Here is a 15,890-nt window from a genome sequence, read left to right on the forward strand (position 1 = left end):
AGGGGGAGGGATAGAGAGGGTGGGGGAAGAGGGGGTGGGGGTAGGAGGGGGAAGCAAGGGGGGGAGAGAGGGAGGGGGGAGAATTGGGGAAGGAGGGAGGGGAGTGGGGGGAGACAGGGGGAGAAGAGGGGAGTGGGGAGAAGGGGAGGGGAAGAAGGTGGGAGAAGGAGGGGGGAGAAGGGAAAAGGGGGAGCGGGTAGAAGGGAGGGAGAATGGGGGAGGGAGGAGAAGGGGAGGGAGGCTGAAGGGGGAAGGGGGGGAGAGGGGGGAGAAGGGTGAGTGGGGGAGAAGGGAGAGGGTGGGGAGAGGGAGGTTGGGGAGAAGGTGGGGAGAGGGAGGTTGGGGAGAAGGTGGGGAGAGGAGAGAAGGGTTGGGAGAGGGGGGGAGAAGGGAGAAGGCGGAGGGGTGGAGAATGGAAAAGGGGGGAGAAGGGCAGGAGGGGGAGGAGTGGGGAGAGGGGTAGTGAGTTGGGGGAGAAGGGGGGGAGGGGGTGGGGGGCACTGGTGGGGGGAGGGGGGAGAGGGAGAAGTGGGGGAGAGGGAGAAGGGGGAAGAGAGAGGGGGAGAAGGGTGGGAGGGAGAGGGGGAGAAGGGAGGCGGGGGTGGGTAGAGGGGCAGAACTGTAAACTTGGGTAAATGACCGGGATTGGTCGGAAATGGTTTTGTATATCTCAACGTGGAACTACAGCTCGGACCAGTACCAGTCATTTCCTAACTTTCTCTGTTTTTTTCCGAGCCGACCTTACCCCCAAGCTGTAGCAAAATGCTAAGGACGCTAGATGGGAATTTGAAATAGAAACAGAAAAGCGCTGGTAAGTACACAGCAGGTCAGGCAGCGTCTGCAGAGACATCAAGAGAAAGAGAGTTAACATTCAGTCGGTAAGGCACCAGGAGTTTGGGTTCCACCTGGGCCACCCAGCTCCTGACCAATTACAGCCTTGGTTCAAACATGGACAAAAGAGCTGAACTCAAGAGGTGAGAGTGACTGCCCTAGACATCAAGGCCGCATTTGACCGAGTGTGGGGCATCAAGGAGCCCCAGCAAAACTCGAGTCAATGGGAATCGGAGAAAACTCTCTGCTGGTTGGAGTCATACCCAGCACAAAGGAAGATGGTTGTGGTTGTTGGAGGTCGGTCATCTCAGCTCCAGGACATCACTGCAGGAGTTCCTCAGGGTAGTGTCCTCAGCCCAACCATCTTCAACTGTTTCAGCAGTGACTTTCCTTCCATCATAAGGTCAGAATTGGGGATGTTCGCTGATGATTGCACAATGTTCAGCACCATCCGCAACTCTTCCGATACTGAAGCTGTCCCATGTCCAAATGCAGTAAGACCTGGACAATATCCAGGCTTGTGCTGACAAGTGGCAAGTAATATTTGAGCAACACAAGTGCCAGGCAATGACCATCTCCAACAAGAGAGAATCTAACCATCGCCCCTTGATGTTGAAAGGCATTACCATCACTGAATCCCCACTATCCACATCCTGGGGGTTACCATTGACCAGAAACTGAACTGGACTAGCCATACAAATGCTTGGCTACAACAGCAGATCTAAGGCTAAGAATCCTGCCACGAGTAACTCACCTCCTGACTCCCCAAAGCCTGTCCACAATCAACAAGGGCACAAGTCAGGTGTATGATGGAATACTCCCCACTTGCCTGGGTGAGTGCAGCTCCCACAACACTCAAGAAACTTGACACCGTCCTAGACAAAGCAACCTGTTTGATTGGCACCACATCCATAAACATTCACCACCGATGCACCCCCTCCACCACCGATGCAAAGTGGCAGTAGTATGTACCGACTACAAGATGCACTGCAGGAATTCACCAATGCTCCTTCGACAGCACCTTCCAAACCCACAACCACTACCATCTAGAAGGACAAGGGCAGCAGATAGATGGAAACACCACCACCTGGAAGTTCCCCTCCAAATCACTCACCATCCTGACTTGGAAATATATCGCCGTTCCTTCACTGTCGCTGCGTCAAAATCCTGGAACTTCCTTCCTAAAAGCACTGTGGGTGTACCTACTCCACATAGAGTGCAACAGCTCAAGAAGGCAGCTCACCACCACCTTCTCAAGGGAAACTTGGAGTGGGCAATAAATGCTGGCCCAGTCAGCAAAGCCCACATCCCGTGAATGAATAAAAGAAAGGAGAAGCAGATGAGACGCATCCAAAGATACTGAGAGAAGTGAGAGTGGAAATTGCAGAGGCACTGGCCATTATTTTCCAGTCTTCCTTCGACTTACGGATGATACCAGAAAATTGGAGAATGTTTTAAAAATTCTTTCATGGACGTGGGCATCACTGAGGAGGCCAGCATTTGTTGCCCATCCCTATTTGCCCTTGAATGACTTGCAAGGCTATTTCAGAGTGCAGTTAAGAGTCACCAACACTACTGTCAGTCTGGAGTCACATGTAGGCAAGACCAGGTAAGGACAGCAGATTTCCTTTGCTAAATTTAGTGAACCAGATGGACTTTTACGAAAATCAATGATAGTTTCATGGTCACCACTTTCAAATCCAGATTTTTAAAAATTATTAATTGAATTTAAATTCCACCAGCTTCCATGGCAGGATTTGAAGCTAAGTCCCCAGAGCATTAGCCTGGGCCTCTGCATCACTAGTTCCAATGACATTACCACTATGTCACCATCCCCCCCTTGTTCAAAAAATAGATAAGACCAGCAACTATAGGCCAGTCAGTTTAATTTTGGTGGTGGGGAAACTTCTAGAAAAATAATTTGGGACAAAATTATTAATCACATGGACAAATGCAGGTTAATTAAGGAAAGCCAGCATGGATTTGTTAAGGGAAATCGTGTTTGACTAACTTGCTAGAGTTTTTTGAGGAGGTAACAGAGAGGGCTGATGAAGGTAATGCTGTTCACGTTTCAAGTCCGTATGACTCTTCTTCAGAGCTGAAGAAGAGTCATACGGACTCGAAGCGTTAACTGTCTTTGTCTCCACAGATGCTGTTAGACCTGCTGAGTTATTCCAGCATTTTCTGTTTTTGTTTCAGATTTCCAGCATCCGCAATATTTTGCTTTTAAATTAAGGTAGTGCTGTTGATGTGGTGTACATGGACTTCCAAAGGCACAGTGCCGCACAAAAGGTTTGTAAACAAAGTTATAGTTCATGGAATGAAAGGGACAGTAGTAACATGGATATGAAATTGGCTGAGTGACAGGAAACAGTTTTTAATGGATGTTTTTCAGACTTGAGGAAGGTTTGCAGTGGAGTTCCCCAGGGGTCAGTGTTCAACCCAATGGGACATCCGTTTACTTCTGTCGGTGAGCACATCACCATCTGCTGAGTTCAGGGGTACAACTTTGGTGTAGTAGGACCAAGTGTCCCCTTGATCCTTTCATACATTGTTCATAGATTTCCATTGTCACAGGCAGTTTGGATTTTCTGTCATAAGTTGATCCAGTGTTTATTTGAACAGTATATTTTGTCTTTTGCACGGTTGTCCTGGCTCCTTTCAGGTCATGCTGTGTTTTAGTTGTTGGGTTTATGTTCTCCATCAGGTAAGGCTTTGTTTTTTGCATCAATGACCGATGTCATCTCAGCTGCACATGTCCAAATAATGCTGCTTCATCAACGATTGAGCTTCATGACTTCCATGCTTCGCTGATACCAGCTGTGGCACTTCCTGGTAAACCTTTGGTGGGTAGCAGTCATTCTAGCAACAGTGCAAAGTGTTGCTATTTGACACCATTACTTGTGCAAGGGATGTTGATGTGTGGCAGGCCATTGTGTTTGGAACTGTGAAACTTTCAGGGGTGCACCTTCACTGTTCTTCTGACAAGACAGTGGCCTGTGCCGCATCTGCGCTGTGGTAGAACATTGCGGGTGTGTAGAATACTGGGCAGATCGCGCCTTCTCATTATGACCATGCCTAGTTGGTGTCAATGTCCAGACTCTGGGTGATGCTGTGAACCTTGTGGCGATGTCTGCCCTGAAAAAACGTGCCTTTGACACAGAGCTCATTCAGGGCATAAAACTCAAGAAGGTGTTGTCCATTATAATTTATCTTGCCACCAAGGCACATTGGCCATGAATCGCTTGCCACCCCAATATCTACACTGAAGTCACCCAGAATGGATAGCCTCTCGCCATTTGAAATGCTTCTCAGAACATTACCTAGGAGTCGTAGAAATGCACCTTGACTGAGATGCTGGCATACAAAGTTGATGCACAGGCACATATGATGTTGACTGCACCTCCATCAGATGACAGTCACAGAGAGATGAGGCACTCTGAGTTTGCTACTGGTGACTCAATTGACTGTATCAACCAGTTGCTTACTGCAAAGCTCACAGTGGTCTTCAGTGCCTTTTCCATGTCAGTAGAAGGTGCAATTATCTTCACAAATAGAGACTATGTTGGCTAATCTGATTTGTAGTGGAGAGGCAATGTTGACACAAGCTTGTGTAGCTCTGGGTCAGTCAGGGCTATCTTGCATCCATTTGCTGTGGAATGTGAGTTGTTGTTCATGCCAGGGCACATAGTCCTCATATTCCAGCTTCCAAGCCAAATGATTACCTTTTTTTTGCTATGCAACCTAGTCACAGTTTTGGAAGGTGCTAACTTGCCTAGAATCTGAACCCCCTCTTGACCACGTAGGCTGGCATCCAGAGGAAAGACTAAAGACTATACATCGGGGGCCTGGCCGGTTGCAGGAGTTGCCGGAAGGTGCTAACTTGCAGGAAACACCAACCTCCTAATGGGACTCCACTCCAGCTTTTGTGTGGACTTTACTCTATTAGCCATTAACTGCCATATAATTGACCTTTATTGCAAGAGGATTTGAGTACAGGACTAAAGTTGTCTTGCTGCAATTGTATCGAGCCTTGGTGAGACCATACCTGGAGCATTACGTACAGTTTTGGTCTCCTTACTTAAGGAAGTATATACTTGCCGTAGAGGGAGTGTAACAAAGATTCACCAAACTGATCCCTGGGATGGTGGGATTGTTCTATGAGGAGAGATTGAGGAGCCTGGGCCTGTATTCTCTAGATTTTAAAAGAATGAGCGGTGATATAATTGAAACATACAAAATTCTTACAGGGTTCCACAGGGTAGGTGCAGGAAGTTTCCCCTGGTTGCTGTGGTGGGAGGGTGCGTAGAACCAGGGGACACAGTCTCAGAATAAGAGGTAAGCCATGTAAGACTAAGATGAAGAGGAATTTCTTCATTCAGAGGGTGGTAAAGCTTTGGAATTCTCTACCCCAGAGGGCTGTGGAGGCTCAGTCATTGAGTATGTTCAAGGCAGAGATCGATAGATTTTTAGATGGTAACGACATCAAGGGATTTGGGGATAGTGCAGGAAAATGGTGTTGCGGTAGTAGACCAGCCATGGTCTAGTTGAATGGTGGAGCAGGCTCAACAGGCCAAATGGCCTACTCCTGTTCCTATGTTCCTGACTGTTGAAGTAACAAGTATTACGAAAAGTCTTTCCAGCAGAATGAAGGCACAATGTATGTGTAATGAAAAGTGGAAAGGGAAATTCCTTCCCTTCCCTAACTGAGTACCTGGTAACATCTTCAACATTCTCAAGTCTGCCTGAAGTGGTATCTCAAATCTGGTGCTCCTTGTTGCTCTGCTATATTTCCTTGGCTACATGGATATGCCCCTGATTATACATCTATAGTATAAGGAGATATGATGATGTATTCACATTAACTTTTTTTGTTACAAGTATTAACCTGACCAAACAGAAACGATATATCATGTATGTACTGCAGCAGGCAAAGGTCACCGTTACGGGAAAATGTACACCATTAGCCACTTGTTCTATTTTTGGCAGTCTAACGTTGCATTTCTGCATGGCTGCTTTCTTCCATGGAGGTGCATGGGTACTCTAGATAATACATCAATACAACCATGAGCAGCCTTAGGGAAATGCACCCTGGGCAAACTTGTATTTTAGCTCCTTTCTTTGAGTTTAAATATTTGGTACTGTAGCATTGATGAAAAGAAACACTACTTTGAATTTTCTAAACTCTCTGAATGCGGTGACATTCATTGGTTGTGAAAAAGAAGATATAAATGCAAATCTTTTTTGTCTTTTTATTACAGGAGGTTGTCCATGAGTCAAAGAATTATTAAATGTCCAAACACTGTGTTTAGAAATGGCAGGTGACAGAACATAAGCAAGGTAAGAATTGGAGCACAGAAACCAATACGTAGAGATTTGTTGATTTTTTTTCCCTCCCCAAATCTCCTAATATATTACTTCTGATAAAATAGAGACAGCTTACTCTTGGGGAAATTTGTTTGTTTTAAATGAACTGGAGCACACTATCAGAAACAGAACACTTCAGTTAACAGATTGTCACCATCCTTTGAGAGTATACATTAGGCTTGCTTTGCGGAACAATTGGATTGCAAAACATTTTGAAGCTACCTGACTCTGGTAGTGAGTGTATTGGTCTCGATCACTGATGGTTTAAAACCTCAAACTTATATTCATTTATTTTATTAATAGTCCATATATTTTATATCATGTGACAAATATGATGACCTGATCACCACAAGTTTGGTAAGCATCAAAATACTCTTGGACAACATTGTTTTAAGAGACTCCTTCAAACTTACTCTTTGGCCAAGTTTTTGGTCACCTGTCCTAATATCTCTTTATGTGGCTCAATGTCAGTTTTTAAAAAATAATGCTTCTTTCACTATGTTAAAGATGCCATATAAATACAAGTCATTGTTGCAACATTTTATTCAGTGGTACCATTCTAGTGCAGTTAGTTTTATCTTGTTTTTTATACTCTTCTTTGGATGCGATGTTGAACGAAGATCCCAAATGTTTTGAAGAACATGTTCTGATATGTTCTGAAGAAGGGTCATACGGACTCGAAACATTAACTCTGTTTCTCTCTCTGCAGATGCTGCTAGACCTGCTGAGTTATTCCAGCATTTCCTGTTTTTGTCCCAAATGTTTTATCAGGCGGATATTAAAGATCCGAGTGACATTAGATGAAGAAAAGTAGGGAATTCTCCTGGTGTCATAATCACCTAGACCACTGAAGAAAGATAAATTAATCCGTCATTCACTTCCTTACTCTTTTTCAGACGTTGCTGGTAGAGGAATGACTACCGTGTTTGCCTCTGTAACAGTTTCTGTATTTCAAGTGTTATTCATTGTGTGCAGCACTTTGAGAAATGAATCATTTATCAAAATAATGAGGCACTAATTAAGTACAAATATTACTTCTTTTTATTAATTCTTAGCTGGTTATCTGAAACTATTACCATAGTCTGGCATCACCATTAGCATGCAAGATATAACAGTCTATATTTTATGTCTGTAATTGATGCTCTTACTGATTGATGCAAGTAATCCATAGTATATCAAATGTAAAAGGGAGTTATTATCTGTGATGACTGTCAGATCTTCCTGAAGAAGAGTCCACAGAAGGGAGGTAGCAACTGCAGAACTATGTGGAAACACAAATTTGATCATTCCTTCATGTCCAATAGTTGCATCCTGTTTTCTTTAAGATTCATCTAATTTATAAGGGTGGCTGTAGTGGTGGTGGCGGGGGGGGCTGCCAGGGGACAGATGCTTTTAACCTGGAAATCCTGTTTTGAGTGACTTCAAAGATGTGATGTAGATTACATTGTCAACATTTTTCAGATCTTTGTTAGATTAAGATACTCTGCAGGTAAAATCACATCACCTGCATATGACAAGGTGCCATAATAATGTTTGGTTTGAGATTACCTTTTGTTCAACACCAGTCAGCTTCTTTGGCTCTTTCTATTGTCCACAACCCACACTGCAATGTAACATTGTGCTTCTTAAATAAGCAGCAAGACGAGAACTTTTCAGACAGTGACTCAACTTGTTTAATCGTCAAATACTGCAAGCCATTGTGTTTTGTTAAAAAGACGAACCATGTTGCCTCTGCATCGGTTCCTCTGTAGAGAGGCTTGTGGCCGTGCTGGTGTAGCTCATGAGGAAGCAACTGAGCTGAAGCTGAAGAAGCAAAAATCTCATGCCTACATATAATACAAGAAGTCAGATTGCATTACTCAGTCTCCACATCCAATGTCCAGAATGCTTACATGATTCTTATTTCACAGTTCCAACTTGGAATAACAAAGTCCGCCTTGGTGATACTCTCTTCTCCTTTGTGACTTTTCAGATTTCAGTAATAATAAATGTGTGTTTTCATTTATTTTACATTTACAAGTGCCTTTATTGAAGAAACATACAGAGTAGAAGGGAACAGAGGGAAATGGGAAAGCATAAAATAAATTAGAAGAAGGCAAGAAGGAAAAAGAGTAGAAAAACAAGCATTTTAGTTTGAGGTGTATTCCTCATGGATAACTTATACAGACAGCTACGGGCCAATATATTTAGGAAGCATCTGCGGAGAGAGAAACAAAATGATCATTTCAGGGTGCCCTCCGCCTGATAACAGACCTCCCCTTCTGTTGTGCCTTTCCCGCCCCCTGCCCCACCATTTCCTGTCTCTGTACTTCTTAAAACCTATTATAGCTCCAACTTTTCCATTTCTGAGGTCATCAACCTGAAATGTGAGCTCTATTTTCCTCTCTCCACAGATGCTGCCTGACCTGCTGAGTATTTCCAGCATTTTGTGTTCATATTTCAGATTTCCAGCATCTGCAGTATTTTGCTTAGTAAAATACATAGGCTTCTAATCATGGATTCAATGGAGCCATTTGGACTATAAAGACCAATTGTTTCTTCAGTCTGAATTCTATTTTCCCTGTTATTTAGGCAATGGTTTCTAATAATAAAGGTAGTGCTGGATTTTATGGGAAACTGCAGTCCCCACCCCCACCCCGGATAAAAAGTCGGGGCCAGGGGAGCCCGCCCATGATCCCGACTTTTGTCACAATCTTGGGAGGAATTCCACCCTAAGAGAGCTGTCAGCCATCCAACGGGAACGCTGGCAGTTGCTGGCACTACAGGTAGTCCCACTATGCCAAAGAGCCCAGGTAAGTACAAGGTCAGATGTCTCGACGAGGCAGGTGAGGAAGGCAGGGGGCCAGGTTCAAGAGGTCATGGTGGAGCATTAAATGTGACACATTTAATGCTCCACCATGACCTCTTGAACCTGGCCCCCTGCCTTCCTCACCTGGGTTGGGGAAGGTAACCTTTGGGGCTCTGTCTCTGATGGGCCCAGGGTGCCTACAAAGGAGCTCCCCCACCCTTTGCCTGATAACGGCTTGTACAACGGCTCGTCAGCCTTCCAGCCCACTAATTGTCCACTTAAGGGCCCCAATAGGCCCAAGGGCCTATTTTGTGAAAAAATGCTAATTATACTGTTTGTATCCCAGTTGATATTAGGGTAGCTGAAGACCCCAACTATTATTGCCCAATTGCTTTTGCACTCAGAAATTTGCTGACATATTTGCTCTTCTATTTCTCTCTCACTATTTGGGGGTCTATAGCACAACCCTAGCAGCGCGGCTGCCCCTTTTTATTCCTGAACTCAACCCATGTAGCTTCATTTGATGATTTATTTAATATATCATTCCTCCTCACAGCTGTAATTGATTCTACATATGAACATACGAATTAGGAGCAGGACTAGGCCACTCAGCCCCTCGAGCCTGCTCCGCCATTCAATAAGATCATGGCTGATCTGAATGTAACCTCAACCCCACACTCCTGCCTACCCCCTGATAACTTTTCACCCCCTTGTTAATCAATAATCCATCTAGCTCTGCGTTAAAAATATCCAAAGACTCTGCTTCCACCACCTTTTGAGGAAGAGAGTTCCAAAGACTCACAAACGTCTGACAGAAAAAAATTCTTCTCATTTGTCTTAAATGAGTGACCCCTTATTTTAAACAGTGACCCCTAGTTCTAGATTCTCCCAGAGAGGAAACATTCTCTCCACTTCCACCCTGTTAAGACCCCTCAGGACCTTAAAGATTTCAATTAAGTCACCTCTTACTCTTCTAAAGTCCAGTGGATACAAGCCTAACCTGTCCAGCCTTTCCTCATAAGGCAACCCACCTATTCCTGGTATTAGACTAGTAAACCTTCTCTGAACTGCTTCTAGTGCATTTACATCTTTCTTCGAATAAGGAGACCAGTACTGTACACAATACTCCAGATGTGGTCTCATTAATGCCCTGTATAATTGAAGCATAACCTCCCTACTTTTGTAATCAATTCCCCTCACAATAAATGATAACATTCTATTAGCTTTCCTAATTACCTGCTGTACCTGCATACTAACCTTTTGTGATTCATGCACTAGGACACCCAAATTCCTCTGAATCTCAGAGCTCTGCAATCTCTTACCATTTAGATAATGTGCTTCTTTTTTATTCTTCCTGCCAAAATGAACAATTTCACCTTCACCCACATTATACTCCATTTGCCAGATCTTTGCCAATTCACTTAACCTATCTATGTCACCTTGTAACCTCCTTACATCCTCTTTACCATATACTTTCCTACCTATCTTTGTGTTGTTAAAACAAGGAAACTTCAGGAGAGAGAGGTTAAAAGAGCAAGACATCAGGAAAGAGAAGATAAAACAACAAGACTTCGTGAGCGAGAGGTTAAAACAGCGAGACTTCAGGAGAGAGGTTAAAACAGCGAGACTCTGGGAGAGAGAGAGGTTAAAACAGGGAGACTTCGGGAGAGAGAGGTTAAACAGTGAGACCCTGGGGGAGGCAATGGTGTAGTGGAATTGTCGCTGAGCTAGTAATCCAGAGACTCAGGGTAATCCTCTGGGAACCTGGGTTCAAATCCTGCCATGGCAGATGGTGGAATTTGAACTCAGTAAAAAGTCTGAAATTAAAAGTCTAACGATGACCATGAAACCATTGTCAATTGTTGTAAAAATTCATCTGGTTCACTAATGCCCTTTAGGGATGGAAACCTGCTGTCCTTACCTGGACTGGCCTACATGTGACTCTAGTCCCACAGCAATGTGGTTGACTCTTAAATGTGCTCTGAACTAGGGCAACTAGGGATAGGTAACAAATGCTGGCCTGGTTAGCAACACCCACACCCCTTGAATGAGTAAAAATTAAACCAGTATTTTGCAACGGTGGAGGACACCACAAACATCCAAAAGATATCAGATAAGCAAGGAGCAAATGGGAGGAAAGATCTTGTAACAGTCTCTATCACAAGGGATGATGTATTTGATAATCTAATGGGACTAAAGGCAGACAAGTCGCCAAGGGTTTTAAAGGAGGTGGCTGCAGAGATAGTCGAGGCATTTGTCGAAATATTCCAGAACTCACTGGATTCCGGGAGGATCCCAGCGGATTGGAAAACCCTTAATGTGACGCCCCTGTTCAAGAAGGGAGGGAGACAAAAGGCCGGAAACTATAGGCCAGTCAGCTTAACATCTGTCATTGGGAAAATGATAGAGTCCATTATTAAGGAAGAAATAGCAGGATATTTAGAAAAGCTTAATGCAATCAGACAGAGTCGACATGGTTTTGTGAAAGGGAAATCGTGTTTGACAAATTTTCTAGAGCTCTTTGAGGATATAACAAGCTGAGTTGATAAAGGAGAAACGGTAGATGTAGTGTATTTGGATTTCTAGAAGGCATTCGATAAGTTGTCACATAAAAGGTTATTGCACAATATAGGAGTTTACGGTATTGGGGGTAATGTATTAGCATGGATTGAGGATTAGTTAACACGCGGAAGATTGAGAGTCAAGATTAATTGGTCTTTTTCGGGTTGGAAAGACATAACTGGTGGAGTGCCACAAGGATCAGTCCTAGGGCCTCAATTATTTACTATCTATATTAATGACTTGGAGGAGGGGGCAGAGTGTAATGTATTCAAATTTGCTGATGATACAAAAATAGGTGGGAAGGCATGTTGTGATAGGGACACAAAGAATCTGCAAGGAGACATAGGTTGAGTGAGTGGGCAAAAACTTGGCAGATGGAGTTTAATGTAGGAAAGTGTGAAGTCATGCTCTTTGGTAGGGAGAATCAAAAGGAAGACTATTATTTAAATTGAGACTCCAAAGAAGTGCAGTACGGAGGGATCTGGGTGTTCTTCTGCATGAAAAGTTAGCATGCAGGTGCAGCAAGTAATTAAGAAGGAAAATTGAATTTTGGCCTGTATTGCTAGAGGGTTGGAGTTCAAAAATAGGGAAGTCTTGTTACAACTGTACAGGGTGTTGGTGAGGCCGCACTTGAAGTACTGTGTACAGTTTGTTTCTCGTATTTAAGAAACGATGTACTGGCATTGGAGGTAGTTCAAAAGAGATTCACTAGGCTGATTTCTGGGATGAAGGGTTGACTTATCAAGAACAGCTAAACAGGTTAGGCCTTTATTCATTAGAGTTTAGAAAAATGTGGAGTGATCTTATTGAAATGTACAAGAATCTAAGGGGGCTTGACAGGGTAGACGTTGAGAAGATATTTCCACTGCTGGGGGAATCTCGAACTAGGGGACCTAGTTGCAGAATAAGGGGACACTCACTTAAAGCTGAGATGAGAAGGAATTTCTTCTCTCAGAGGGTAGTGAATGTCTGGAATTCTCTACCCTAGAGAGTTGTGGAGGCTAGATCACTGAAAGTATTTAAAGAGGAGATGGATAGATTTTTGAAATAATGGGGAGTTGAGGGTTATGAGGAGCTGGCACGAAGGAGGAATTGAGGCCAGGGGCAGATCAGCCATGATCTTACTGAATGGGGGTGCAGGCTTGAGGGGCTGAATGGCTTACTCCTGCTCCTATTTCTTACATTCTTATGTTAGGCTAACTGGCCTATAGTTTCCTGCTTTCTGTCTCCCTCCCTTTCTTGAATAAAGGAGCTATATTTGCTATTTTCCATTGTAATGGAACCTTCCCGAAATCTAGGGAATTTTGAAAAATTAAAACCAGTGCATCAACTATCTCACTAGCCAATTTTTTCAAGACCTTAGGGTGAAGCCCACTGGACCTGGGGATTCGTTAGCTCGCAGCCCCAACAATTTGCTCAATACCACTTCCCTGGTGATTGTAATTTTCCTGAGTTCCTCCCTTCCTCCCATTTCCTGATTTACAGCTATTTCCGGGATGTCACTTGTATCCTCTATAGTGAAGACCGAAGCAAAATACCTGTTTAATTCATCCACCATCTCCCTACTTTCCATTATCAGTTCCCCAGACAGACTCTCGAGAGGACCAATGCTCTCTTTGTGATCTCTTTCCTTATATAACTATCTTTAGAAACTCTTAATATCAGTCTTTATATTACTAGCTAGCTTTCTCGCATGCTCCAATTTTTCACTCCTTATTAATCTTTTTGTCATCTTTGCTGTTCTTTATATTCTTTCCAATCTTCTGACCTACCACTCGTCTTAGCATAATTATATGCTTTTTCTTTAAGTTTAATATTGTCTTTAACTTTTTTAGATAACCATGGATGGTGGGCCCTCCTCTTGGAGTTTTTCTTTCTCATTGGAATGTATATATCCTGTGAACTCTGAAATATTCCTTTAAATGTCTGCCACTGAACTTTTAAATCCCTTAATCTCATCTGCCAGTTCACTTTAGCTAGCTCTGCTTTCATGCCCTCATAATTATCCTTATTTAAGTTTAAAATATTAGTCTTGGACACACTCATTTCTCCCTCAAAATGAATGTAAAATTCAATCATATTATGATCGCTGCTACCTAGGGATGCCTTCACTAAGAGGTTATCATTAATCCTGTCTTGTTGCTCAAGACAAGGTCAAGTATAGCCTGCTCGCTGGTTGGCTCCGGAACATGCTGTTATAAGAAACTATCCTGAAAACATTCTATGAACTCCTCATCTATGCTACCTTTGGCCATCTGATTTTTCCAGTCCATATGTAGATTAAAATCCCCCACGATTATTGCTGTTCTTTTCTGGCAAGCTCCCATTATCTCTTCTTTTATACCCTGTCCTACAGTGTAGTTACAATTAGGGGGCCTGTACACCACTTCCACAAGTGACTTCTTGCATTTATCATTCACAGAATCACACAGCATCACAGAATTACAGTGCGGAAGAGGCCCTTCGGCCCATCAAGTCTGCACCGACACATGAGAAACACCTGACCTACCTACCTAACCCCATTTACTAGCACTTGGCCCATAGCCTTGAATGTTATGACGTGCCAAGTGCTCATCCAGGTATTTTTTAAAGGATGTGAGGCAACCCCCTCCACCAACCTCCCAGGCAGTGCATTCCAAACCATCACCACCCTCTGGGTAAAAAGTTTTTCCTCACATTTCCCCTAAACCTCCTGCCCCTCACCTTGAACTTATGCCCCCTCGTGACTGACCCTTCAACTAAGGGGAACAGCTGCTCCCTATCCACCCTGTCCGTGCCCCTTATAATCTTGTATACCTCGATCAGGTCGCCCCTCAGTCTTCTCTGTTCCAACGAAAACAACCCAAGTCTATCCAACCTCTCTTCATAACTTAAATGTTTCATCCCAGGCAACATCCTGGTGAATCTCCTCTGCACCCCCTCCAGTGCAATCACATCCTTCCTATAATGTGGCGACCAGAACTGTACACAGTACTCCAGCTGTGGCCTCACCATGGTTCTATACAACTCCAACATGATCTCCCTACTTTTGTAATCTATGCCTCGATTGATAAAGGCAAGTGTCCCATATAGCTTTTTCACCACCCCACTAACGTGCCCCTCTGTCTTCAGAGATCTATGGACACACGAGCCAAGGTCCCTTTGTTCCTCAGAACTTCCTAGTGCCATGCCATTCATTGAATACTTCCTTGTCAAATTACTCCTTCCAAAGTGTATCACCTCACACTTTTCATCTCAACCCAAACAACTTCTACATCCTGGTTTCCTGAACTTAGGTCATCCCGCTCTCATGTGCTAATACCATCATTAATTAACAGAGCCACCCAATCTATGTCATCCTGCAGCCATGTCTCTGTAATTACTATCAGATTATACTTATATATTTCTATTTGAACTATCAGTTTGTCTGTTTTGTTTCAAATGATACATCCACCTAGATACAGAGCCTTTAGCTTTGTCCTTTTTATTATTTTTGTAGCGTCTAGCCTTATTTGCTGATTTACTCTTAGATTTGTACTCTCAGTACCTTCCTGTCACAGCCTGTTCATCATTTCCCATATTAATACCTGCATCTCTAGCCTTGTCTCTACTCTTTGGTTTACCACAGCTTCCCAAATTTGCTCCCTTGCCCCACTATTTGGTTTAAAACTCCCTACTTCCCTTGTTAGGTAACTCGCAAGGATACCAGCCCCAGCAAGGTTCTGTCCTAATAGTTGATTGTGGTAATGGACTCCAGTATTAGATACTCTATGGTACTCTGTACTAGATATAGGGTCACCTGACCTGGCGGTTGAAGGTCAGATAACACATGTCTTGATAGAATTCAATTAGTGCAGATATGTGTTCATGTTAGGAAAATTTGTTACCAATAAAGTTAGCTCAGCTACAATGTTGATGGCCTGTGTGCATCATTGAAATGAGAAACAAGACATGGTGTCAGAAGTAAACTAAACACAATGGCCTGAATCTTCTGGTCAGCGTGCGGGGGCTGACCCCGCTCGCCAACGCATATAATAATGCGCGGTGACGTCGGGCGTGTGTCCCGACATCACCGTGCATCATTCCAACCTTCAGTTCGGCGGGTGGGCACCAGAATCGGCTGCGTGCCCGCCGAACTGTCAAAGGCCTATTAAGGTCATTTAACAACCAATTAAACTGATTGTTTGGGCTGCCCGTCTAACCTTAAGGTTGGCGGGCAGGCGAAGAGCCCAGGCGGCCTTTGCATCTTCCATGAAACCTCATCCACGGGTGGGATGAGGCTTCATGAAGGGTTTATAAATTAAATAAAATGTTTTATTAAAATTCATAGACATGTTCCAGCTCATGTGACACTGTCACATGA

Source organism: Cetorhinus maximus, chromosome 9, assembly GCF_964194155.1.
Source record: "Cetorhinus maximus chromosome 9, sCetMax3.hap1.1, whole genome shotgun sequence".
Taxonomy (NCBI): domain Eukaryota; kingdom Metazoa; phylum Chordata; class Chondrichthyes; order Lamniformes; family Cetorhinidae; genus Cetorhinus; species Cetorhinus maximus.